This window comes from Nyctereutes procyonoides, unplaced genomic scaffold, assembly GCF_905146905.1.
Source record: "Nyctereutes procyonoides isolate TBG_1078 unplaced genomic scaffold, NYPRO_anot_genome, whole genome shotgun sequence".
In the NCBI taxonomy this organism is placed as follows: domain Eukaryota; kingdom Metazoa; phylum Chordata; class Mammalia; order Carnivora; family Canidae; genus Nyctereutes; species Nyctereutes procyonoides.
In genome coordinates, this window is record NW_026575146.1 from 38,948,707 (window position 1) to 38,976,033 (window position 27,327).

General features: G+C 41.8%; 1 long non-coding RNA gene across 1 annotated transcript in view; it reads left to right on the plus strand.

Moving 5' to 3' along the window:
* The first annotated feature begins 1,763 nt into the window (after window positions 1-1,763).
* Window positions 1,764-27,327, plus strand: part of LOC129500655 (uncharacterized) — a 33,173-nt gene continuing 7,609 nt past the window's right edge. The window contains exons 1-2 of the long non-coding RNA XR_008662579.1: window positions 1,764-1,982; window positions 4,787-5,114. This is a non-coding gene — a long non-coding RNA (uncharacterized LOC129500655). The remainder of the gene's footprint in view (window positions 1,983-4,786; window positions 5,115-27,327) is intronic.

Sequence of the window (27,327 nt, forward strand, 5' to 3'; positions counted from 1 at the left end):
ATGTTCAGCCTGAGGCAGATCTTGAAGTTAGCCTAAAATGTCCCTGGCGGAGAGCAGTAGCCTCAGAAGTGGAAGAAAAGAATTCAGTTCCATTCACTGGGTCACCTGGGGAGGCACCGCAGGGAGGCCGTGCCCGAATGCAGGCCCCTCAGTGTAGACTTTGCATGCCCTGCGATACCTCACAGGCTTTCGGAGAGGAAGCTAAATAGGATAGTATGTGGGTCACCACATTTTCCTTGCTTTCATAATAATACTCCTAACCGGGCACCTGGGTGGCTCAGTGGGTAGCATCTGCCTTTGGCTCAGGTCATGGTCCCAGGGTCCTGGGCGTGAGTCCCACGTTAGGCTCCTTCCTCAGGAGGGGTCCGTTTCTCCCTCTGCCCCTCTCCTGCTCACGCACATGCTATCTCTCTATCAAATAAATAAAATCTTTAAAACATAATATTCATAATAATAATAATATGTACAGTTTCTTGTTTTCTTCCCTGGGCCCAGAGTTCTCCCACTGTCCATTTGCTACTTCCCAGAATCCTCTCTGAAATGCTTTGCTTAAACCTATGCAGTATTCAAGGTTTTTTTTTTTTTTCAATTTTTTCTTCCCCAGTCTCCATCCCTAATTCATGCACACAAACTGCCCCCCACATGCACGCACACACACACACACACACACACACACACACACACACACAACTTGTTCTATAATCTTTAGGGTCTTACTCTCAATTAGTTATCCTGAAAAATACCATCGCAATATTTCCCTTTTTTTTTTTATAAGTGCACTCTTTTTTTTTTTAAATTTATTTATGATAGTCATACAGAGAGAGAGAGAGAGAGAGGCAGAGACATAGGCAGAGGGAGAAGCAGGCTCCATGCACCGGGAGCCTGACGTGGGATTCGATCCCGGCTCTCCAGGATCGCGCCCTGGGCCAAAGGCAGGCACCAAACCGCTGCGCCACCCAGGGATCCCAATATTTCCTTTTTTTAAAAAAATATTTTCAAAAAGATTTTATTTATTTATTCATGAGAGACACAGAGAGAGAGGCAGAGACACAGGCAGAGGGAGAAGTGGGCTCCACCCAGGGAGCCCGATGAGGGACTTGATCCCAGGACCCTGGGATCACACCCTGAGCTGAAGGCAGATGCTCAACCACTGAGCCACCCAGGCATCCCTATCCTCACAATATTTCCAAAGCTGTTGGTGGATTAATGTAACACAAAAGCCCAGGCCAGGGCTCAGTGAATTTTTTCTTCAAAGGGCCAGTTCCTAAAGATGTAAAGCTTACAGGCCATACGGTCTTGGTTGCAACATCTGAACTCGGCCACTGTAGCAGGAAAGCCACCGCAGATAATATAGGAATGAACGCACATGGTTGTGTTCTAATAAAACTTTATTTGCAAAAACTAATAATGAACTTGATCTGCTCTCTAAGCTGTAGAGTGCTGCCCTCTACCACAGATAAAGGAATGAGCAGGGGGGGTGATCTCAGGTGGTAAGGCCGGCTACCAGCAGGGAGCTTTAGAGCAGGAGAGGGCTTTGATGCCACCTTCCCCTGTCTGAAGGTCCCCCAGACCCGGGCAGAGCCAGACAGAAGCCCTCGGCCTGCGTCCCCAGAGTTAGCTGAGCTGGCAACTGGCCTGGGGTGGTTTAGAGGATGGAAATTTCCAAGTGGGCCAAGAGCCTCCTCTCTGCCAAGGACTGATTCAGAGTTCAGGGATTAAGCCTCTGGCGTGGGGATTAAGCCGCAGTTTCACAGGCTCTGACCCTCCCGGCACCAGATGCTGGGCCGGGCCAGGTACAGCACGTGCTGTTGGCCCTGAGAAGGTCCTCACCCCGGGTGTGGCCATGAAAGGGAAGAATGAAATGAGGGGCCCGAGTTTTCTGCTTTCAATATTGATTCTCTTCTACTTCTGCTGAATCTGAGATGAGAACATACTTTGGAAACAACCAAGGAGCATGAAGGAATTTATCCCCAAGGCCAAGAGTGAGTAAACTGCAGAGTGTTAAGTTCTCAGTAGGGATGCAGAGAAGCATGGGCACAGACCTCACATTCCACCCTCGTGCTTTGTTCTGCTGGCTTCATGCTGCTGCTTCCTGTGTGTCTGGAAAACCACTCCTGATTTCCAGGTGCTTAGCACGCATGTGCCAGCCTATAGGGTCTATTTCAAAAGCAGTTTGTAGTTACCTGGGTCATGTTTGCACCTTCTGTTGTCAGTCATCCAGCAAACACTGGTCTCCGGGGGGGGGTTGGGGGGGTGGAGGTGGTGGTGGGGGCTTTGAACTCTGGAGCTTGAGGAAGACGCCTCTGGGTCAGTCCATCCTTTGTTTTTCACAGAGACAGAGACCCAGAGGGGGATGGGAGTGGTTCAGTCAAACACTAATCTGAGGCGCATGGAAAACTAGAATCCAGTTCTATGGGCTTCTAGTTCTGTGGTCCATTTGTGAGACAGAACTACACTGTTGTCTGTGATGATAAAGGTAATGGGTTAGAGGCACCTGTAGTGGATTTCAAGTCCAATCAAAGTAAAGTAAAGGCTCTTTGACTATGAGGTGGAATAAGTTTTTGCCTCACTCTGTAGCTCTAACTTCTTCAAATCCTATAAAAATTAGCTTTTGTTTCCTTGCATGGAGGTTATTTGTGTATACTCCTGTAGCAGTCGGGGTAGGGTGAGTTATGTTGCAGTGACAAGTGACCCCCAAAGTTAAGTGGCTTATAAAAGCAGAGTTGTATTTCTCACTCATGTTATGTGTGTGTTGTGAGTTGCTGTGTTTCTGCTCCCCACCTCCTCTCTCAAAGGCTGAGGCTGGCAAAGCTGCCTCTCACCCAGGGTTGGAAAACTCTAGGTGGTAGGCCGAATCCAGTCTGCCATCTGCTTCTGTGAATATAAATATATTTCATTGAAACATAGATATGTTTATTCACAGATCTGTTTATTATTCATAGATATGAAACATGGATATTATTTATAACTGTGTTTGCATTATACTAACAGAAATGAGTATTTGCAGTAGAGGTAGAGTACAGGCCACAGTGCCCCAAAATTTGACTTTCTGGCCCTTTACAGAACAAGTTGGCTGACCCCAGTGTGAAACATTGACAAGAGAAAAAGAGAGCGAACTAAAGGCTGGTTCTTAAAACTTCTTCCCAGGGCAGCGCTGGTGGCCCAGCAGTTTGGTGCCACCTTCAGCCCAGGGTGTGATCCTGGAGACCTAGGATTGAGTCCCACGTCGGGCTCCCTGCATGGAGCGTGCTTCTCCCTCTGCCTGTGTCTCTGCCTCTCTCTCTCTCTCTCTTTCTCTGTGTCTGTCATGAATAAATAAATAAAATCTTTAAAAAAAAAAAAAACAACTTCTTCCCAGAAGTGACACATGGTCACTTCTGCTCACATTTCCTACACTCGAACAAGACATATGGCCACTCTTGAGTTCACTAAAGAGGGATGGAAAATCAACCTATTTCAATGTGATTTATGTTTTATTTGTACAAAAGTGGACTCCTTTTAAATTAAGCAGAAGAAAGATTTATGTGAAGGGTATTGGGTAATCACACAGTTGACAGGAAGGCTGGAAAGCCAGGCTCCCGAGGGAAAGAGGAAGAAGCACCACAGTCCCACCACAGCCATGACCTCTGTGCGTCTTGCCCCCTGGGGTCTCCTGCACTCCAGGTCCTGCCCACTGCCCACTTCCCTGAAGCCACTGGGGGTAACTTAAAATTGGACCTTAGCCTGCTTGTCATTCTCTCAAGATTCACAGTGCTAGGTGGGTGCCACTTATTGACCACATTTAAGCCATAAGGCCATGTCCTAGCCACTGAGAGGCCTGGGATAATGAGTATGAAGGTTGTTGGTTTTTTTTTCTTCCCATCTTGAGAAGGCAGAAGGAAGGGGCCTTAATTATAAAGATTTATAAAGGGAGAGATTTCACTGATGTAGGACTCCATGCTGGGAAGCTCAAGCATCATCCATTCTATGCTCAAGTGCTGCTAGCTGGAGGCTGGGCAGGGTGTGCGGCAGAGTTTGGCACTGCTTTGGGTTTAACTTCTTCAGTGACATTTGGGCAGCCTTATCTCTCTGATGCTTCCAGCCCGTGGCCTGGAAAGATTGGAGAAGGGTGGGACAGCTTCTCTCTCCTGGTTGTCCAGAAGCCACAATGACACTCATTACCTGGACTTTTCCTATCCCCTTCCTCCTTATCCATCATTCCATCCCCATGAAAGACCTCTACCCTTTTGTAAAAAGTAAGTCAGAAATCTAGTCATGGTCAGTACGAGAGGGGCAGGAATGTATCAGAAATCAAACCGAATACGTTTCACTTTGTTGCTCCCACTAGGTAATTCTACTGGTGTGAATCATTGGGATTGGATTCTGTCCAAGCACTTTTAACCTCACAGGGTGCAAGGCAGGGGTTGTTTGACAAGCCGAGGTGGGGTTTGGTTTTGAAGGGGTGAGCTCCATGGATACAGAGCACGCCTTCAGGTGGGGTACACTGAGGTCATGCCAACCAGGAACCCCTTTCCACTAAGGGCCTCCAGTTTGAAACTTTGAGTTCATATCCAAATGAAATTATGTATAGTCTAAAAGATCGAACAAGAGTAACTTGTAACTTTGAATCCCATGACTAGACCTTGCTCTCTACAAGCTAATATTTCTAACATATCTTCTATGTGAGTAACCCAATTACATTGAATCATACTTTTTCCTTTGAAAAATATTGATTTGTTTGGTGGGAATATTTAACCACAGTTTTTTTTTTTTAAACTCTATGTTGGTATCTTTTTATTTTTTCCAGTGAATTTGAAGTCTCAGAATGTGGATGTGGCATGGAAAATTCTGGACCTTTAATGCTTCCCCACCTGAGAGGACTAAAGCAGACAGATCTGGATTCTCTAAAAGATGTGAACCCCAAAATAGGAAAAGCTGGTGTGACAATCCAGGGGTCCAGGATGTGTTAGAACTTGGAGTCATGGATCTAAGGACTCAGAACTCTTATTTGCAGGTTTGTGGTTGTGTATTGAATAATCGCTTTGGAACAGACTAATGGTCAAGAGCTTCCTAGAAGTGTGAGATGGCTTGTCACTGCACTTATATGGGAATACCTAACGGAAACTGTTTATAAGGTAGGTTTACATCTCTTTTGGTGATTTTGCATATGTCCAAAAAAATGGCTAAAAGCAAAAAGTACATCCAGCATTGGGATATTGCCTGCAGATTTCTTTTTTTTATTTATTTATGATAGTCACACACAAAGAGAGAGAGAGAGAGAGAGAGAGAGAGAGAGAGGCAGAGACACAGGCAGAGGGAGAAGCAGGCTCCATGCACCGGGAGCCCGACGTGGGATTCGATCCCGGGTCTCCAGGATCGCGCCCTGGGCCAAAGGCAGGCGCCAAACCGCTGCGCCACCCAGGGATCCCCTGCCTGCAGATTTCTATCCTATCTAGATCTTATGGTTTTTTGTTACGGTGTTGGCTGGGGGAGGGAGGCAGTGCTGTATCCCAAGGGTCAACATGGATATGGTGGCTTTGTCATGGCTCTGTAACATGCGATGAACCAGGGAAAGGTGGAGATTAAAGCTCAGGCCACTAAATGGGAGCCCAGTCTCCCTGACAAGAGCAGGACAGCAAAACAGGTCAGCAAGTCAAATGTCCAAATCAGATGGAAGATGAGTATAGCAGGTTGGGGAAACAGGGATGGGCAGGGAGGATTTTTCCCTTCTTCGGTCCCTCTCGGCTTTAGAGTCTGATATCACCATTGGATTCTGGAGCCCATCCTGCCCTGGGAAGCTTCCATTCAGCAGGCTCTGTTCCCTCTGCCAGTGGAAAATAGAGAGTGTCTTCAAGTTGGCAATCCAGTTTCTTATTGGGACCAGTACCCTGACACCAAGGTTAAATTCTTGGAAGCCTAGATCCTACCCCTTCAGCCCCCAGGTGACATCCTGGTCCAGGGAGTTGCTTATCTAGAATCTTATTGCTACCAACCAATAGCTGACTTCTTTTATCTCTGTGTCACCTTCTCTGGCATCACCTGCAAAGTCAGTCTTCTGTGAGGACCCAAATGAAAGTCAGATATAAGTCCCTGTAACTGGGTGTCCATATTCAGCTCTTTTTTTCTTTGTTCTGCAGAGAAACTTGACCAGGGAAGGAGGCTGAAGTTTTCTTCTATCACTAGTGTCTCTCCTGCCCAGGTCAGATCCAGAGTCCCCAAGAGCAGTAGCTCTACCAGGAGGCTCTCTTGAAATGATCAGAAGATGGTTTAGGGGGCACAGTGAAGCTCAGCCAGGCCTCTGATGATCAAGGGTGACTTTGTTCTCTTCATCTTTGTATCTGCTGCTGTTTGCTGCCGAAAATGGTTTCAAACCTCTGGAGTCCAGTCTTCCTTTTATAAAAATACTTTTTCATATTCATTTCCTTACAAAACACACAAAAAAACTCAATTTATATTCCACATATTATACATGATTAAAGCTTTCTCCCTTTATTCCTGCCCTCAAGGTAATTATTTTTATTGATGACAAATATGAGATTTTGGTCTCTCATTATCTGCTTCACAAAAGAGAGTACCCTATTAGTCAAATAAAATTCACAATTTTGCTTTATTAAAAGATTTTATTTATTTGAGAGAGTGGGCATGAGCAAATGTGCGTGCACATGAACCAGGGGAGGGGCCTGGGGAAAGAATCTCAAGCAGACTCTGTGTTGAGCAAGGAGCCCCACACGAGGCTCAATCTTACGATCCTGAGATCATACCCTGGGCCAAAATCAAGAGTTGGGTGCTTAACTGACTGAACCATCCGGGCACCCTTATAATTTTACTTTTTAAGTGACCCATATTCAGTATAATAGATACATAATATTTCAACATATGGTTTCACAATCATAGTATTTCAGAAGCTTAGGGACCCTCTGGCCCAACCCCACAATGTACAAAAGGGAAACTGAGTCACAGAGAGGAAAAGTAACTTTCCCAAAGTCATATCGAAGTGTGTCTTCACAAATGCTCTTCCTGCTTCTTGGCCTAATGCTTTTGCTACAAAGCTACTTTTCCCTTAGTGATCCTGTCACTTCCTTTCCATGGACTGCTTTGAGCTAAAGGATTATCAAGCAATTCTATTTTTTAAAGGCTAAATAAGCACATCCCAGTTGCATAAATTGAAGCATGAGCTAGAAAGTAGAATTGTGACGTGGGCATCAGAAAGACTGAGAGCTCCTCCTGCCTGTTCAGGTCTCTCTAGTGCTTATGGTGCTTCTGGGGCTGTGGGAATGTTGAGAAAGCCAAGGAACGGGATGGGGTAAGAGGGGATGTGGGTGTGCGGACAGGAGGGCAGTGAGGCAGCACAGAGCCCGAGGAGCCATCGGGCTGGGGGACAGCCCATGGTACACTTTAAATAAATAGTGCTTTTCCAATTGGTGTTTACCAATTCTTAGTTGTGGATATTTGGGGGAGGCTCAAGAAAATGTTTTCACAGCCCTTGGGGATCGTGTAATGAGAAGCATGTGTAAACTGAATGTTGAAGGAGCCACACCTGGGACACATTTGACCCATGACAGATACTCATGTGGGAAAAGAGCCAATGTTTTTGGAGCTGACCCATTTTATGAAAAGATGCCTATCAAAACAAACACAAGTACACAAACAAAGCAACAACAGCAACAAATACCGCAGGGCCTGAGATTTGGGCATAGTTTTCTGAACAAAAGACTCAGCTCCACCAAAGCTCGGGGAGAGAAGCCATAAAAGAAAATGCCCCAGTCTGAAGGAGAGGCCGTCTCACTTCGGCCTCATGTGCATCCCCCGCGGGGACTATCATGTTACCGTTTTAATGAAAAGCAGACACTTTAAAAATGACTTCATACCAAATGAAAAATGATTCTAAGCTGAGTATGGCTTGTTGGGGGGTGAGCATAGGACTCCCACAGGGATATCCGTGGTTCCTCTCGTCCCCTGGGCCCAGGGTTACCGGGGAAGTAGAGATGCAGCTGATTTGAACAAAAATGCCACGCCTGGAGGCTGCCAGCGTGCAGACTCTGCACCCATCATATATTTTGTTCTCTTTGCTACTCGAATGTGAAAAAGCAAAACCATGTACTGGTCCTGATTCAAGGGCTCCAGAGTTCTAGATTTTATTCTGTGGCAGATAGGGAGCCCCTGAAGGCATCCTCAGTCAAATGCTGTCCTCGACTTGGCAGAAGGAGCCCTTTGTGATGGTGTGTTTGCTTCTTCTTGTATTGTCTCTCAGTCTTGCACTCAAGCTCAGTGTACCAAATCCAGGTCACTGAATGTCCCAGAGTTTCTCCTACCGCCCCTTCCTTTCTCAATATTATTCCCCCTTTCTGCATGCCACTTCCACCCCATTTGCTTGGCTCATGCCTGTTCAAAAACCACTTCACCCTGAGTTCCTGCCTCCACCTCTTTAGTCATCTCTGTAACGGTATCAGTCATGCCTGTTACAGTTATGGGCTGGGGGAGGGATTGTCTGCATGATTCAGGGACTCTAAGTTCTTTGGCTGAAGGAAATGTGTTCATCTCTGAATCTCCGGTGCTCAGTCACTTGTACAGCATCTGGAACACAGTAGGTGCTCCATAAATAGCATTGATTGAGTGAATCAAAGAATCTCAGGTTTATGAGTTCATAAAGTGCCACCTGATTGGACAACTTTGGATACAGACATTGCTGGTTCACGGACAAGCCAACAGAGGTTACTGAATCCAAAGAATAGAATTCTGGTTCACCTTCTATGGTCCATGATGTCTCTGAAAGTTGTTGGAAACAAAAGACTTGCCAAACCAAAGAAAAATGGCTCGTTGTAAGCTCCACACATTCCAGAAGCTTTCGCTATCTTCCAGTATCTGGGTTCTCCACAGAACTCCAAGACAAATCACATAAAAGGAGTGCTATAGACTAAGAGAGTTCACGGCGAACTTCTCTGCTTTTGTTCAGTGTGGTCTTGAGGTCTATCCTTGGGGTGCTTATAGCCTAATTGCTAGTATTAGCAACCAAGTGAAAATGATGGTTGTGGGAGTGTCTGGGTGGCTCTGTCAGTTAAGCATCTGCCTTTGACTCAGGCCATGATCCCAGGGTCCTGGGATTGAGCCCCACATCAGGCTCTCTGCTCAGCAGGGAGTGTGCTTCTCCCTCTCCCTCTGCCTGCCACTCTGCCTACTTGTGCACTCTCTCTCTCAATCTCTCTCTGTGTCAAATAAATAAATAAACAAATCTTTAAAAAAAAGAAAATGATAGTTATCGAAGAAGTCTTGGGTTCATGGCTGATAGCACATTTGCAATTTTACAGCTTTATTTCCTACATTAATGCAAAGGAATAAGTAATGTAAAATTGTAGTCACTGTGACAAGATCTGTGAATAACACAGGGCTCTTAGGGTTGTAAATAAAAACCCATCCTTGACAAGCTTAAACAGGGACTTGGGATTTTATTTACTCACAGATTTGAAAAATCCAGAGCAAGTCTGGCTTCAAACATGAGTTGATTCTGGGACTTAAATGAAATCAAGACAGTTTTTTCCTGTGGTTCAATTCTGTCTGTTTCTGTATTTGCTCCATTTCCGGGTGCCATCTTGTGCCTCCAAAGCTCCAAGATCGTACTCTCTCAGTCCATATTAAATGTGAAAGAAGATAATGTTTCCTTCTGGAATCACCTACTCCAGTCCTGGGATTCATTCTGATCAGACCAACTTGAGTCAGGTACCTCCCTGACCCAACCCTGTGGCTCTGTGGGTTGGATGTACTGAGGGTCCAGGCTTGCGTCATTTGCTCCACTTTGAAGGCTGGGGGCAAGGGGTTGGGCTCCTCCCAAGTCACAGAGGATGGGGTATGACTCAAATCACCAAAACAAGGGAAGATGAATATTGGCAGGCCGGCAAAAATCATTTGTTGTCCATTCCAGGGACATAAAAACGGAAGTACAGTTTGATTATTCCCAGAGCCTATCAAAGCACAAAAGCACAAATGCCATGTCCTGACCATTGTCCAGGCCAACTCTGTACAAAGTATTCCTTTTCACCTGATACTTAAAGTTTTGGAGATGGCCCTGTTATACAGGGTGAAATAAGAATAAGACCTAGACCCTGAAGCACGAAGGTACTTTCCATATGCATGTGAGATGCCTTCTTTTTGAGCATTCTTTATAATCCCTGACTATGTAATACAAAGGATGTGTTGAAATGACTACTTTGTCAGAACCTCTTGGTTGGAAGCCAGACAAGGAAACAGGAGAAAGGTTGAAGCCAGGAGGCTCTGTAACTCTGGGTAGGAGTGGGGAGCACCCAGGTCTGGAAGGAGCAGGGATGAAGGGATGAACAAACCTCTCTTATCCACCTTTGCAACTGCATCCAAGTGGGGCTTCTGTGGGAGGGTAATTTATTCATTTACTCATTCATCTCTCCAACATTTCCTGAGCACCTCTGCCCACCCATGTACTGGAAATACATTATGGTACCCAGCACACTGCATCTTCTCAATAGATGTGTGTTCAATGAATGCAATCTGGAAAAATAACCTTTCATGTTACAATTAAAGATGTAATGTCGCACATGAAAATACATCACTGGTTTACATAGTAAGTGTCCATGAATGTCTGCACTGGTGAAAGTATTGGTTAACAGATCCTGTCTGATTTGAATGGTGAGGTAAAGGTGATTAGTAAAAAGAATACTACTCATGGTTAACACTGGAGTTTCCTTTTTTTTTTTTTTTGAGATTTTATTTATTTATTCATAGACACAGAGAGAAAGAGGCAGAGACACAGGCAGAGGGAGAAGCAGACTCAATCCCGGGTCCCCAGGATCACACCACAGGCTGCAGGCGGCGCCAAACCGCTGAGCCACCAGGGCTGCCCAACACTGGAGTTTCCTAGTTATGTATATATATAGTTTTAAAGATTTATTTATTTATTCATGATAGACAGACAGAGAGAGAGAGAGAGAGAGAGAGAGAGAGAGAGAAACAGGCTCTATGCGGGGAGCCCGACATGGGACTCAATCCCGGGACTCCAGGATTGCACCCTGGGCCAAAGGCAGGAGCTAAACCACTGAGCCACCCAGGGATCCCCCTCCTAGTTATATCTATAGTACTTTGCTTTGCACCCATTATCCCATTTAATTTCCTACAATGACACTATGACTTGTTACTATTAATTATCCTTATTTTACAGAAGAGGGAATAAAGGCAACAAGAGATTAATCAATCTGCGCATAGTCACACAGATTATAGTTGACGGAGCCAGGGCCTTCCTGAAGACCAGTCCACTTTCAGAATTGAGGCTCAGTACTGGAGAGTGTAGAGGTACCAGGCAGGTACTGGGGCGAGGGACAGAAGTCACAGATTTATTAACATTACCTACCAGGAAAAACTGTTTACACTGAACTGAATCAGGAAGCTTCCAGTGGGGCTTTATGATCTCTCTTTGTTACGTAGGAAAGCTGAACACAAAAGGTTGTCATTGTATTTTAAGCTCTTAGCACTGAATTCCAATTGGATCAAAGCCAGGTGGACACCAAGCAGAATGGACTTGATACAGGGAGGGTGGGAGGAGAAGTGGAAAACGGGTTTTACTTAAACCTTACCGGGCCTCTGTCTATGTCTTCCTTCCTGTGGGTCTAGAGCTTCCTTTGCCCTCAGGTGGAGACTGGAAATCCCAGCAAAGATACTTGTTTTTAAATTTTGCTTTCACTGAAACAAAATGGTAAGTGGGCTCCTTGAGCAATCAAGCCAAGGCTTTGAGGAACATATCAGAGTTTTTTGACATTTGCCGATATACAGACTTCCTGCTTTGTAATGGCAATTTCTCCTCCTTGCTATTTCTGTGCAGTTATACTATAAGAGGTGGAGAGATGTGCACGTGTGCCAGAACATTAAAAGAAAATTTACACTGAACACAGTATAATAACTCTGGTTCTTTCTCTTTTATTAAAAACAAAACGTGTAAGAGAGTTCTGGTTTGGAGGCGAGTTGTGTTTGTAGTTCTCACAGCTATAGTGTTGATAGAGCACCCAGTGCCCATCAAGACTTGACTCGGTTTAACTGTTTTGAAGACTTCTGTCCCATGCGCATGGTCATCATTTGGAAGCAGGCTGAGGAGTTGCTATGTGCTGTCTAGAATAGATTTTCCTGGAATTGTTAGACTTGCATAATTCCAAAGTAATCTGTAGCATTTTACAGTTGGGAAGGAACTTGGAGTTCTTGTTATGGATGGGCATGACCTACAATATCCCATGTGCTTGAGAACAGTGCTGGACCTTGCCAAAAGTGCGTGGCCTAGCCTGCAGGCCCCTTTTAAAAGGAAGGGCATTTTCTGTGGAAGGAGGCCCTGATTGATCATTGCAATCCTCAGACAGCTTTAACCATAATCATAACCCTTGCCTAGTATGCTGGATACTTGACGGCTGTTGTCTTATCTGGACTTCTTCCCACTCACAAGCTCCCTCTGGGCTTGGTTTTTGTTCTTGAAGGCTGTGGAAGATAAACAATAGTTCTTTAACAGAAACCTAGCTGGAACTGGGCCAAAACCTTCATGGGGAAAAGTGGCCATACCTTGTCACTTGAGCCTTCTGCTGTTTTTTGTATTCTTGTTGGTTTGTTTATTTATTTTTAATTAAATGTCATTGTGAAACCATTAATGTGCTGTGTAAAGGAAAGTCTCTCTGGAGTGCTGTTGCCTGGCTCAGCTACTCACTAGCTGTGTGATTTTGGGTAGGTTATTGAATCTTTCTGTGCCTCAGATTTCCTCATCTATTGGTCAGCATAATAAGAACATCATTAAGGGTCACCTGGGTGGCTCAGTGATTGAGCATCTGCCTTTGGCTCAGGATATGATCCTGGGGTCCCGGGATTGAGTCCCACATCGGGCTCCCTGAAGGGAGCTTGCTTCTCCCTCTGCCTGTGTCTCTGCCTCTCTCTGTTTGTCTCTCATGAATAAATAAACAAAATCTTAAAAAAAAAATCGTTAAAGAAATCCCCTGCGTGTGAAATGAAATAAACATATGTCGATACCTAGAGCATTGCCTGTCATATGGAAATCATTTGATTTTTGTTAATTATTGCTATAAAAAATTATACAGAATATATATAGAATATAGATGTTTGTACCTCTTTCCTGACATGAGTTTGACTATTTGGCTGTGACATAAATACCTAGATACATTAAAAGTGAATAAATGCCAGGCAACTGAGGCCATATGTTGCCATTGGGATTCATTCATTCATTTTTTCATTCATTCATTCATTCATTCATTCATTCACTCACACAACACACACACTGTGGCAGGCACTAAGCTGGGCTTTGAGAGGCTTGGATAATTCTCACAGGCGTTAGTGGTAAGGTCTTCAGACTGGTTTCAGCATGGCGGTGCAGGAAGGCTCTAGGGGCTGGTAAATTAAAAAAAATATTTTATTTATTTATTCGAGAGAGAGACAGAGAGAGAGCAAAAACAGAGGAAGGGGCAAAACGGAGATGGAAAAGGACAAGTAAAATAGCCACTGAGTGCAAGCTGGACTTGGGGCTTGATCCCTGGACCCTGAGAACAGGATCTGAGCCAAAGTCAGGTGCTTAACCCACTGAGACACTCAGGTGCCCCACAAAAATGAGATACTGTCAATCCATCAATCTCTGTATATTTGCTGAGCATTTACCAAGGCAAAGCACCAAGCTAGGGAAAGAAGTAGGCAGAGTGGGCCCTGGGGTAGAAATACAACAAAGTACAGAGAACACCTGCTCTCGAGGAATTTACAGTCTTTTGCTGGGAAGACAAAGTACATATGTATGAAATGACAGTGTCAGGCTGTTTGTGACTTAAATAAGTGAAATCTGTATCTGTCTTTTCCAGCACAATGGTCCACCTTGATAGTACAGGGACATACGTTTCTTCTGAGTTGTACAGCTCCTGCTTGGGACGTGGAATGCCCTTCTTGGAGGGCAGGAATGGTTCTTTGATTTTCCACATGGCTGTGCCTAGTCAGGCAGCCTTGATAGTCTACCTCTTGCTTGCCAGGGCTTCTGTTTCTCGCCTCTGTGGGCTCAGTAGATGAATCATTGCCTCTCTATGTGCCAATAGTACGTTGTATAGACCTAGCATCTCTATCATGGTATTTTTCACATGACTTGGGAGTGGCTGATGGGTCTCTGCTGGCTTCCATTAAGAATTGCTTCATTTATCTATTCCTACATCACCAACCACCTCAGAACTTACTGCCTTAAAACTACAACTACTTAATTACCTACAATTCTGAGAGTCAGGAATTTGGGTGGGGCCAGGGGGTGCAGCTTGCCACTGCTCCACATCGTGCTGCCTGCCGTGGCTTTGCTGGGGCTCTAGGAACTGCTGTGGCCTCCCTCACATGTCTGGGCCTTGGTCCTGGCTGTCTGCTAGGGTGTCTCAGTTCCTGTCTGAGCTGTCCCTCTTTCTCCAGTGATGTGTCACCATTTAATAGTCTAGCTGGAGCCTTGTTATATGGCAGCTGGCTTTTAGGGGATGAACATGGAAGATGCAGTATTTCTGAAGATCTAGCCCAGAAATCACACATAGCCACACTTCAGCCAAAGCAAGACACAGGGATGTTCAAATTCAAGGAGTGGAGAAATAAAATCTGCCTTTTGATGACATGAATGGCAAAGCCATGGTCCAGAAGAACATGAAGGAATGGGTTGGGTGGGGGTGGGGGTGGGGATGGATGTGACCACCTTTGGTACATCTTACTTATTCTCAACACTTAGCACATACCTGGAACATTGGTAATTGCTTGATAGTGATAAAATCTGGCATTTAATGAGCTCACTTACTTAGGCATTTACATGTATTATCTTGTTAAATCCTCACAACTCTTTGAGGTGTTATTATCCCCATTTTGCTGAGCAAATTGAGGCTTGGAGATGCTGGAACAATTGCCCAAGGTTATTAAACTAGTAAAATGTGGAACTAGAAATCAGACTCAGTAGCCTGGCTCCAGAGGTTAAGCACAAACTATTTTACTGAAAAACTGAATGATCAGGCTTTTTGTGGTTTACTTTTCCCTGGTATCATTTGTCACCATTACAGTCCTGTAGCTGCTTCTTGTTATCTTGTTCAGATGTGAAGGAAGTAGATGACACCTAATAGGTATAACCTTTGAAACTAGAAGAGACACGAGTGCTGGGTCTAGCTTTGACTCCTCTTTTATTTTTTCTGGAGGCAAATCTCTCTACTGCCCATGCCTTGCAACAATTAGTTTCCAAAAACAAAAAAAGCTTCTCTGTGATGGGATGCTATCACAAAGAAGGTGGGCCTTTGGGTAGAAAGTTGGTGGTGGAATTTTCATATATTTTTTAAAATTTTTAAAAAAGATCTTATTTATTATTCATGAGAGACACACAGAGAGAGAGAGGCAGAGACACAGGGAGAGGGAGAAGCAGGCTCCATGTAGGGAGCCCAACGTGGGACTCGATCTCGGGTCTCCAGGATCACACACTGGGCTGAAGGCGGCGCTAAACTGCTGAGCCATCCGGGCTGCTCAAATTTTCATATTTTGATGAGATTTTCATAGAATTTATATTTACTTACTTTTAAAATTACTTCCAACTTTCTTGGAATTAACAGAGTGCAAGAATGGATTGTAGATGTTTTTCGGTGAAAGTATTTGAAAACAAAAATTTTGACAACCTTGTATTCACTACCAAAATATGCCAGTTTCAACATTTTACTGGGTCTTTGTGATCCCAAAGTCTGGGATCCTCTGCTTCATCAGAGAAAGGAGGTAGGATAGTAGGTCCATTAAGAGCAAGGGCTGTGGGGTTGCACTGACTCCTGCTACCCTCTTTGAACATTGAGTCACTATTCCTTGCTATTCCTTTGCTATTGCATCAGCAAGGTGGATTTGGTATAGTTGTGATAATTTGAAGGTATTACTTGCAGAAAATACTTTCTTAAAAGAATGTCTGGCATATAGTAATGCACAATAAATGTGAGAGAGCATTATTATTATTGATCCCTATGAGATTCCCATACACAATGATGATTGGAATTCTTGTAACTATTTTTTCCTGACTGGCCCTGGCCAAGCAATTAACATTCCCCAATCAGCTCCATGAAGACAGAGATGTGGAGATGCAGAAACATCAGTGACTAGCTGAAAGTTCCATAGATTCCTGAAACAAAATCAAGCTTTCAGAATAAAAGGCCTTTGTCCTCAAATCCTCAAGCCAACTGAAGAATTATCTCTTGGTTCTTAAGAGTCCTTCTAAAAGATTTGAATTGCAATCTAATGCCTCTCTTTAAAGAAGATAAGTGAATAATGAAATTTTATCAGAAAGAATTTTAATGTTTTAAAATTACATCTGGTAGAGGAGATTCTAGGAAGTTAGCTGTCAGCAAGCACTCTGGTACCCTCCTTGTTTAACTCCTTATGATCACCTACCAGCTGTCCCAAATGCACAGCTCCTGGGCTTGCAATTGGGCAGGATGGGAAGATTGTGACCCTCAGAGTCCTCCAGGGGCCAGAGAAGGCTGTGCAGGTATAGGACTTTGTACTTCTCCTAGGAGCCTAGTGTCTGAATGAGGGTAATCCCACTCAGAGAGTCCCTCCATAGTCCTCAGAGATCTAGGACCCCTACAATGCATGTCATGCCTCTCTTGCACATAATCCTAAAAGGACCTCACAGGCCCTGGAATGGTGGGAGAAGATGTTTGGTGTGTTGGTTTCCTGCCTTCCTTCGATTCTGGGCAAATGTACAATTCTTTGCTGAGCATCCCAAGGGGAATGAAATCTTCTGGTGCTTTATACAAGCCACTTTGTATATTGGGGATCTGTATATCTTCACTTTGCTATTGGGGATCTGTACTTCATGAGGTCACTACAGTTTAAAGTTCCCCACCAATCTGACTTGAGTCCTGAGGGTGAAGAGAAACAAACAGGCAAAGGAAATCTACAAGGCAACCCCAGAGAAAGAGAACAAGCTGAAATATGAGAATAGGGGGGGCTGAAGGAAACAAAGAAATGACAACTTGAATAATTAAAAAAAAATACAACACCAGGCATTTGGAGATAAGAAAACTAATCTTTTTATTTAAAAATCCAGTAGCTGGGGGCAGCCCCGGTGGCGCAGCGGTTTGACGCTGCCTGCAGCCCAGGGCGTGATCCTGGAGACCCTGGATCGAGTCCCACGTTGGGCTCCCTGCATGGAGCCTGCTTCTCCCTCTGCCTGTGTCTCTGCTTCTCTCTCTGTGTCTCTATGAATAAATAAATACAATCTTAAAATAAAAAATTCAGTAGCTGGGACACCCGGGTGGCTCAGCGGTTGAGCGTCTGCCTTCAGCTCAGGTGGTGATCCTGGAGTCCCAGGATCAGAGTCCCACATCCGGCTCCCTGCAAGGAGCCTGCTTCTCCCTCTGCCTCTCTCTCTCTCTCTTATGAATAAATAAATAAAATATAAAAAAAATAAAGTAAAAATTCAGTAGCTCAGTGAAAGACGGACATCACTCTTAACAAAAATTGTTGTCATGGAAGATCAAACGGAAGGGAAGAAAGACTTCAAAGAATAAAGGGACATAGAGTAATCTTAATGAAAGTTGATAAAATAGTAATGAAAATATAATTGATCATTAAGGTAATGAAAATAATGCCTTATCAGGCCTGAGTTGATGCAGTGCTGGGTGAGTGGCAGGTTGCACAGAAGACTTCACAAGAAGGCTGAAGATGTTGTCCTAGATGGAGCTCAGATACCATGGTGCAAGAATGTGTCAATCACTCTACACAGAAAAGGCAGGAGAGAGGTATGCAAAGGTATTAGTCCTTTTTCTTGTTTGATCTTGCTGTTCTTTTTATTGGCATGGCAGGCTGTGCCCACTGACAGACACGAGCAAAAGATTTTGGCTTGATGCCAAGTAGAGGGAAACATTGGCTAGGTATTAAAGAACCTTTTAGACAATAAGAGTCATTGAAAAAAACAGAATGTATCATCTCAGATGTTGGTTGAGATATCATCCATTTCAAAGTTCAAAGGAAGAATTGAAAATATTAAGTGTAATCATTGGTCTCAAATCTCAAATACCAACTGACAGACCCATGAGCTCCCTTGATTGGAAAATAAACATTGTGACTTTGGCAGCTTTCTCAATACTGTGTTGGTCTCACAGAGTTTACTAGCATATTATTAGCCACTTGATTGGGCCATGAATTAAAAAAAAATCTTTGAGATGGTTGTTCTATAGATGGAGCTATGGGAGGGATGGTGTGTGACCTATGTGTGGGAGGAAGGGTACACATGGATACAACAAAATTTTCTGCCCATCTATATACCAGCTAGACTAGATCTTCCAGCATCCCTTAGTGTTAGATGAGAATGAAAGTGCTCCATGGAATGGGAATATGAACAAAAGTGGGCCATGTCTAAGCCTGGCCCATAAAACTGGCATTCAAGCTCCTTCAAGTCCTTTGACTTGCAAATGACTCTGAGGCTTTAAGGGAAGGTAGAAAATTAATACGGAATGAGCCTGGGTCTCTGAATCTCCCAGTACAGGACAGTTGCTTATTTACCAGGATCACTTGCATGGCCCATTGTACCTGCAAGAATAAACTTTTATTGCAGCAAGTCATTGAAATATTAGTTCTTGTTTGTTACAGCATCTGACAATACCCTAAGATAGGGAACGGGCCACTGTAGGTGCACCATGGAAATTTTGCCTTGAAACATTTGAAAGTGTTTTCCACAGACATGTATTAATTATGTGCTGTTTAAAAGCATACAGTGTTTTTTTTTTTCCTCCCCCAGTGTATCTTTGAACTCCCACACTCTCGTCCCCTCCCAAGACTTTGTAGAATCCAATAATTAGTTGAAAAAGAACCTTGGGCATACTTCATTTCACCAGTGGTGTTTGGGTATTTGCCACATGCTGGGATCTCTACCAAGCTGCAGGACACAGATGCAGTTGCTGCCCTCTGCTTGCTTGTCATTGGACTCTCTGCCAGCTAAGTGTCAACGTTGAACACTTTCAGTGATCGAGGACTCTGTCCCTTCCATAGTCACTTGTTTGGTTGTAAAGAACTATAATAATAATATTTTATTAATATTGAATATTAATCTATCTGTAATACCTGCTAATTGGATCCAGCCACCTAAAAGTTGAAGACATTTTTCTTCCCATTCTTCAGGCTAAACATACCGAGATCCTCCTCTCATTCCTAATTGTCTTGGCTTTGAGGGCCTTCCGCATCTCCAGAGGTACATTCCTATATGACCCTGCCTATTATCTTAGTTTCATCAATCACTTTCATATAGCAGTGCCCCAGAATGCCTGGTAACAGCTTCCTCTGTGATATTTCCTTTCTCTGCCTTAGCCAAGGCCCCTACCTCTCCAGCCTGGATCACGCTGTAATCATTCAGCTGTTTTATTTTATTTTTTTTAAACTTTTGTTTCCTATCCCCATAGTTTTGTCTTTTTGAATCATCCACCCCTCTTTCCCTGACAAACTAAATTTCCATAACCCCTGATTGGTCTAACTCCTATGAATTACCCACATACTGATTTCAACAGATGACTTCCATGCCTAAAACTTACAACTTAAGTTTAGATTACACTCTCTGGTTTCCCAGGCCCCTGGGGATGCCATGAGGAAGGGTTTGGTTCTGAAGGCTGAGTCAATCTTGTGCAGGAGCTTGGGCTTTGTCCCCCTGGCCTGTGCTTCCTACAGAGGAAGAGAGTCCTGGGGGGTGGAAGCAGTACATGACTTCCTGGAGCACTGTTTTTACTTGGAAATGTAGGAAAGAAACTTTCCTTTAAAATTGTAGCATATAATCAATAAAAATTAATTTATTAAAAATAAAATAAAATAAAATTGTAGCATATAGACTGCTTAATACAGTGTCATATGTTTATACAAATATTTAATTTGACACAGGAGACTAGATAAGAGCTACTTTTTCCCCTATCTAGTTTTTACTGATTATTTTAAAGTTTTCATCTCATTCCAGCTAGTTAACATACAGGGTAATATTAGTTATAGGTGCATAATACAGTGAATCAGCAATTCTGTACATTACTCAGTGCTCATCAAGACAAGTGCACTGTGTAATCCCTTCACCTATTTAAACCTCTCCCCCCAACCCCATTCACCTCCCCTCTGGTAACCATCTCTACAGTTAATAGTCTGTTTCTAGATTCGCCTCTCTCTTTTCCCTTTGCTCTTTTTTTTTTTTTTTGGTTTTGTTTCTTAAATTCCACACATGAGTGAAATCATATAGTATTTGTCTTTCTCTGACTGACTTATACTCTCTAGCTCCATTCATGTCATTGTAAATATCAAGATTTCATTCTTGTTTTTATGGCTGATTAATATTCTATTCTATACATATGAAATATATATAAAGATGTGGTATATATATACATACACACATATATACATGTACACATACATACATATATATATGTGTATACCCCCCACATCCTCTTTATCCATTCATCAGTGCATAGACATGGGGATAGTTTCCGTAATTTGGCTATTATAGATAATGCTGCTATAAACATCAAGGTTCATGTCTCCCTTTGAATTAGGACTTTTGTATTCTTTGGATAAATACCTAGTAATGCAATCGCTGGATCTATTTTTAACAATAAAAGATACTTTTGAGGAGGATTGATTTACAGTCTATCTCCAGTTATATATTCACTTTCTCATGTTTTGGACATTTGAAAGCTATGGTCCAGTGTTTTCCAAACCGTAGGTCATGACCCATGTGTGAATTATGAGATAAATTAGTAGATTTCAACCTGATTTTATTTTTAAAGAAAAATAGGAGTAGAATAGGATGGAATGAAGGGACTGAAATGGAATGGAACAAAACAGGATGGAATAGAGCAGATCAGAACAGAATAGAATAGAATAGCTCAGATAAGCACAAGTGCACAGAAGTTGTTTGCTTCAGTGATTCAGCAATCTTGTCAGGGACTCACACTTTTGGCATCATCCTAAGGCTAATTCCCTCCAGTTTTCTTAACATGCCCCATACTCACTAATTGTGTCCAATAAGACAGAAATCTTGGCTTTTTGATTTTCCTTTAAGAGTAAGGAGCATCTTCTTCGGTTTGATTTTCTAGAATTGGGTTTCGGTAAGCGCTACCTTTGTGCTGAGATAAATTCTTTCGACAGAGGCTAGAAGTAATAGATACTGGGGAGCCACACCCAGTGTCTGCTGCAACAAGTGTACTGTATTGTGAATTATAGATAGCAGGGAGCAAGGCTGAAGAGAAGGAAGCCATTTAAAAGGTCCTGAGTATCTCCCTATTAGGCATGTTCTTTCTCCCCAGTATATATCTACATCCTTTTATCATATAAACCCTGGCTTATCACCCACTCTCTTGGTAAAATCTTGTCATACTACTTCAGCTTGCACTGTCTCTACCTTCTCTGGATTCTTGTGTCTATTCTCTGAGCCTTGCCATTTGAGCATGTCCCAGTTCCAGCCATTTAAGGCTTACATTTCTAGCTTATTATGACATGTGGAGGTAGAAATCATGTTATATACTCCCCTGTACCTTCTTCAGGTCTGGACCAGGCTTTCCTGATTAGGCTGATTCATTCTGGTGAATCATCTTTTTTCATACTGGCAGAATGTCAGAAATGGCATATTTGAAATGCTGTATTTGAGGACTAGGGGAGAGGGGAACCATGAAGAATTCAGCTCTTCCAGGTAGCTCACGATTTTATTGTGAATAAACTGGCCCATGAGTTTTAGCAATACAAAGTCTCCCCACCTCTTTTTGGGGGAGGCACAGTTGCAGAGCCTCCCCTCTTCTGGGTACTCCATCTAATCCCATTTGACAGGGATAAAGGTTGAAAACAATGTGATATTAGTTTGGGATGCACAATTATGAAGACTGCTAATTAAGAGTTTTGAAGGAATTATAGGAATTGTGAACATATTAAATCCCATTTCCTGCGGGATGAAAAAATAGGTCTGGGTGATAGTGTTTGTTAAGGGGACCTGAAATCTCAACAGAAACACTACTTTAAAGTTAAAGCTTTATTGATTCTACCAGGAAAAATTTCCACTAACACACACTTTGGAGTCTGTGGCCATCCAAATCGAGTTAGAATGAATGTTATCAATATGTCACTGGGACATCTACTTCAATCTGTTGAAATTCCAAGTTCTGACTGTACGAGGAAACTTGGCATCCAGGAAATTAATGCTTCCCCCCGAAGAGGTATAATCAGGAGACCCTTGTACTAACGTTTCAGCTAAAGTCCAATGTTTCCCCCCTCTAATCCTTTATAGCCTTGGCTTTGATCAAAATAAGCTTAGATGAGTTCCAAAGATGAGTTCTGTAGAGAAGAAAAAAAAATGTCTTTGTTGCTTATCATTTACGAGAGACTATCTACAAACTAAGTCAAGTTTAAGGATATTTAATTGCTTGACCACTTAAGGAGGAAACATTCTCATTAAAAGGAAGGTACTAGTGCAGTCAGATACCTGACTCAATCAGTATTTTTACAAGTATATATATTATTATACATACTCAGTTTTGCTGATTAATGAATGAAGAGAATAAATAAAATAGAGTATAAAAGGTTGTGTTTGCTACAACTTGTGTTGCATTCCATAATTCCTTGACGGTTCCCCTACCCCTGCCAGCTTTATTTGGATATAATTGACTCTTAGCATTGTGTAAGCTTAAGGTATACAATGTGTTGATTTGATACGTTTCTATGTTGCAAACTGATTACCACCAGAGAGAGCTAACACTCTCTCTTCATATAATTATAATTTCTTTTTTGTGGTGAGAAATTTAAAATATGCTTTCTTAGCAACATTCAAGTGTATGATATAATATCATTAGCTGTAATCACTGTGCTATACATTAGATCCCTAGAACTTCTTAACCTTATAATTGGATGTTTGTGCACTTTGATCAACAATGCTCCATATCCCCTTCCCAACTCCTAGTAGCCACCATTCTGCTGTTTCTGTGAGTTTGGCTTTATTAGATTTAAGATTCCACATATAAGTGGTATCATACAGCAGGTCTTTCTCTTGACTTAATCTCAATATAATGCCTTCAAGGTCCATCCATGTTTATGATCATGGCAGGATTTCCTTCTTTCTCACAGTTGATCAATTTTTCATTGTATATTTATACCATGTCTTTTTTTTAATCCCTCCATCCATTGCTGGACACTTAGATTGTTTCTATATCTTGGCGATTATGAATAATGCTGCAGTGAACATGGGAGTGTAGATATCTTACAAGCTCTTGATTTCAATTCCTTTGGGTATATGCCCAGAAGTGGGATTACTGGATCATTGGTAATTTCATTTTTAATTTTCTGAGGAACCTCCATACTGTTTTCCACAGTGGCTGCACCAGTGTACATCCTCATCAACAGTGCACAAGATTTCCCTTTTATCCACATCTTCACAAACACTTGTTATTTCTTATCTTTTTGATAATACCCATTCTAGCAGGTGGGATGGGATTTCTCATTGTGGATTTAATTTGCATTTCCTTGATGATGAGTGTTGTTGAGGACCTTTTCATGTATACCCCTTGAACATTTGTTCTCTTTGGAAAACCATCTGGATCTTCTGCCATTAATTAATTTGTTTGTTTAGCTATTTTAGCTATTGAGTATATGAGTTCTTTATTTTGGATATTAACTCCTTTTAGATATATAATTTGCAAATATGTTCTTCCATTTGGTGAGTTGACTTTTCATTTTGTTTTTCTTGTATAGCACCTTTTTAGTTTGATGTAGTTCCTCTTACTTATTTTTGCTTCTGTTATTTGTACTCTTGGTGTCTGATCTAGGAGATTGCTGCCAAGACCAATGTTAAGGAGCTTTTCCTTATGGTTCTTCTAATAGTTCTATGGATTCAAGTAATAAATTTAAGTGTTTAATCCATTTTAAGTTCCTTTTTTGAAAGATATAAGGGGCTAATTTCATTCTTCTGCATGGGGTTACCCAGTTTTCCCAACACTATTTTTTTTTTTTGAAGACACTGTTCTTTCCCTATTGAGTATTCTTGGCTTTTTGTCAAATATTAGTGGCCAGTATGAGTAAGGGTTTATTTCTGGGCTCTTGGTTCTATTCCATTGGTCTATAGTCTATAGATTTTGTTCTTTCTCCAACTTTGTTATTCTTTTTCTGGATTGCTTTGGCTATTTGGGAGTCTTTGTGGTTCCTTACAAATTTTAAGATTGCCTTTCTTATTCCTGTGAAAAATATCATTTGAATTTTAATAGGGATTACATTGAATCTATAGATGCCTTTGAGTAATATGGACATTTTCATAGTATTCATTTTTCTGATCCATGAACACAAGATATCTATTTGTTTGTGACTTCTTCAATTTATTTTGTCAAGTTCTTATAGTTTTCAGCATAAATATCTTTCCTTGGTTCAAGTTACTCCTCAGTATTTTATTATTTTTGATACTATTGTGAATGGGACTGTTTTTTAAATTTCTTTTTCAGATATTTTATTAATATATAGAAATGTAACTGTTTTCTGTAAGTTGGTTTGATATCCTGCAACTTTACTGAATTTGTTGATTAGTTCTAGCAGTTTTTTTGGTGGATCGCTAGGATTTTCTCTATATAACATATCATCTGCAAACAAAGACAATTTCCTTCTTTTCTTATTTGAATGCTTTTTTTTTATCTTTTTCTTGCCTGATTGCTGTGTTTTGGACTTCTCGTAAATGTTGAGTAGGGGTGGTAAGAGTAGGTACCCTTGTCTTGTTCCAAATCTTAGAAGGAAAACTTTCTTTTTATTTATTTATTTATTTATTTATTTATTTATTTATTTATTTATTTATTATAGTCACACACAGAGAGAGAGAGAGAGAGAGGCAGAGACATAGGCAGAGGGAGAAGCAGGCTCCATGCGCTGGGAGCCCGACATGGAATTCGATCCCGGGTCTCCAGGATCGTGCCCTGGGCCGAAGGCAAGCGCTAAACCGCTGCGCCACCCAGGGATCTCAGAAGGAAAACTTTCAACCTTGAACCACTGAGTATGATATTATCTGTGGGTTTGTCATATACAGCCTTTATTGTGTGGCAGTATCTTTCTTCTATGCCAATTGTTGAGTTTTTATCATGAAAATATGTTGTATTTTGTCACGTGATTTTTTGGCATCTATTGATATGGTCATATGATTTTTAACTTTCATTCCATTAATGTAGTGTGTCACATTGATTGATTTCATTTGTTGAACCATCCTTGCATTTCAGGGATAAATCCCATGTAATCATAGTAACTGGTACTTTTAATCATTGAATTCATTTTGCTAATATTTTATTGAGAATTTTTGACTAATTTTTCTATGTGCATCAGAGATATTGGTCTGTAAATTTCTTCCTTCCTTTCTTTCTCCCTCATTCATTCATTCATTCATTCATTCATTCATTCATTTCTTTCATTCTTTTGTTCTCTTGTCCTTCCTTCTTTCCTTTCTTTCTTTTCTTTTCTTTTTTTTTTGAGGTGGAGGAAGAAAGACAAAGAGAGAGGGAGAGAGAGAGAGAACTAGTGTATTTAGTGAGTGCCATTTGACATAAACCCAATACCATTTCTGTAAATCAGAAAGATACAGGAAATAAGGAACATCGAAAAACATAATATTTATTAAGATTTATTGATCACATAGTCTGTACTAGGCAGTTGCTTGCACTGTCTCTATTAATAATCACAAGAAATCTTAAGAGCTGTCTATGTTATTGTATTGGGAATATTCCACAATAAAATTGTCTTAATTTACTTAATATTTTCCACTCTCAATAAGTATTTCTGTGTTTTTCATGTGGGATAGATACTGAAAAGTGGAGTTGCTACATTATAAAACATTTTATTTTATTTTTTATTTTTTTTGGAGATAATAGTTTTTTATTTTTTAATTTATTTTTATTTATTTTTATTTTTTAAAAATTTATTTTATTTATTTATTTTTTATAATAAATTTATTTTTTTATTGGTGTTCAGTTTACCAACATACAGAATAACACCCAGCGCTCATCCCGTCAAGCCCCCCTCAGTGCCCGTCACCCATTCACCCCCACCCCCCGCCCTCCTCCCCTTCCACCACTGCCAGTTAGTTTCCTAGAGTTAGGAGTCTTTATGTTCTGTCTCCCTTTCTGATATTTCCCACACATTTCTTCTCCCTTCCCTTATATTCCCTTTCACTATTATTTATATTCCCCAAATGAATGAGAACATACAATGTTTGTCCTTCTCCAATTGACTTACTTCACTCAGCATAATACCCTCCAGTTCCATCCACGTTGAAGCAAATGGTGGGTATTTGTCGTTTCTAATGGCTGAGTAATATTCCACTGTATACATAAACCACATCTTCTTTATCCATTCATCTTTCGATGGACACCGAGGCTCCTTCCACAGTTTGGCTATTGTGGACATTGCTGCTAGAAACATTGGGGTGCAGGTGTCCCGGCGTTTCATTGCATCTGAATCTTTGGGGTAAATCCCCAACAGTGCAATTGCTGGGTCCTAGGGCAGGTCTATTTTTAACTCTTTGAGGAATCTCCACACAGTTTTCCAGAGTGGCTGCACCAGTTCACATTCCCACCAACAGTGTAAGAGTGTTCCCTTTTCTCCACATCCTCTCCAACATTTGTGGTTTCCTGCCTTGTTAATGTTCCCCATTCTCACTGGTGTGAGGTGGTATCTCCTTGTGGTTTTGATTTGTATTTCTCTGATGGCAAGTGATGCAGAGCATTTTCTCACGTGCCTGTTGGCAACATCTCAACATCTTAAAAGCCATCTATGAAAAGCCCACAGCAAATATCATTCTCAATGGGGAAGCACTGGGAGCCTTTCCCCTAACATCAGGAACAAGACAGGGATGTCCACTCTCACCACTGCTATTCAACATAGTACTGGAAGTCCTAGCCTCAGCAATCAGACAACAAAAAGACATTAAAGGCATTCGAATTGGCAAAGAAGAAGTCAAACTCTCCCTCTTCGCCGATGACATGATATTCTACATAGAAAACCCAAAAGCCTCCACCCCAAGATTGCTAGAACTCATACAGCAATTTGGCAGCATGGCAGGATACAAAATCAATGCCCAGAAATCAATGGCATTTCTACACACTAACAATGAGACTGAAGAAAGAGAAATTAAGGAGTCAATCCCATTTACAATTGCACCGAAAAGCATAAGATACCTAGGAATAAACCTAACCAAAGAGGTAGAGGATCTATACCCTAAAAACTGTAGAACACTTCTGAAAGAAATTGAGGAAGACACAAAGAGATGGAAAAATATTCCATGCTCGTGGATTGGCAGAATTAATATTGTGAAAATGTCAATGTTACCCAGGGCAATTTACACGT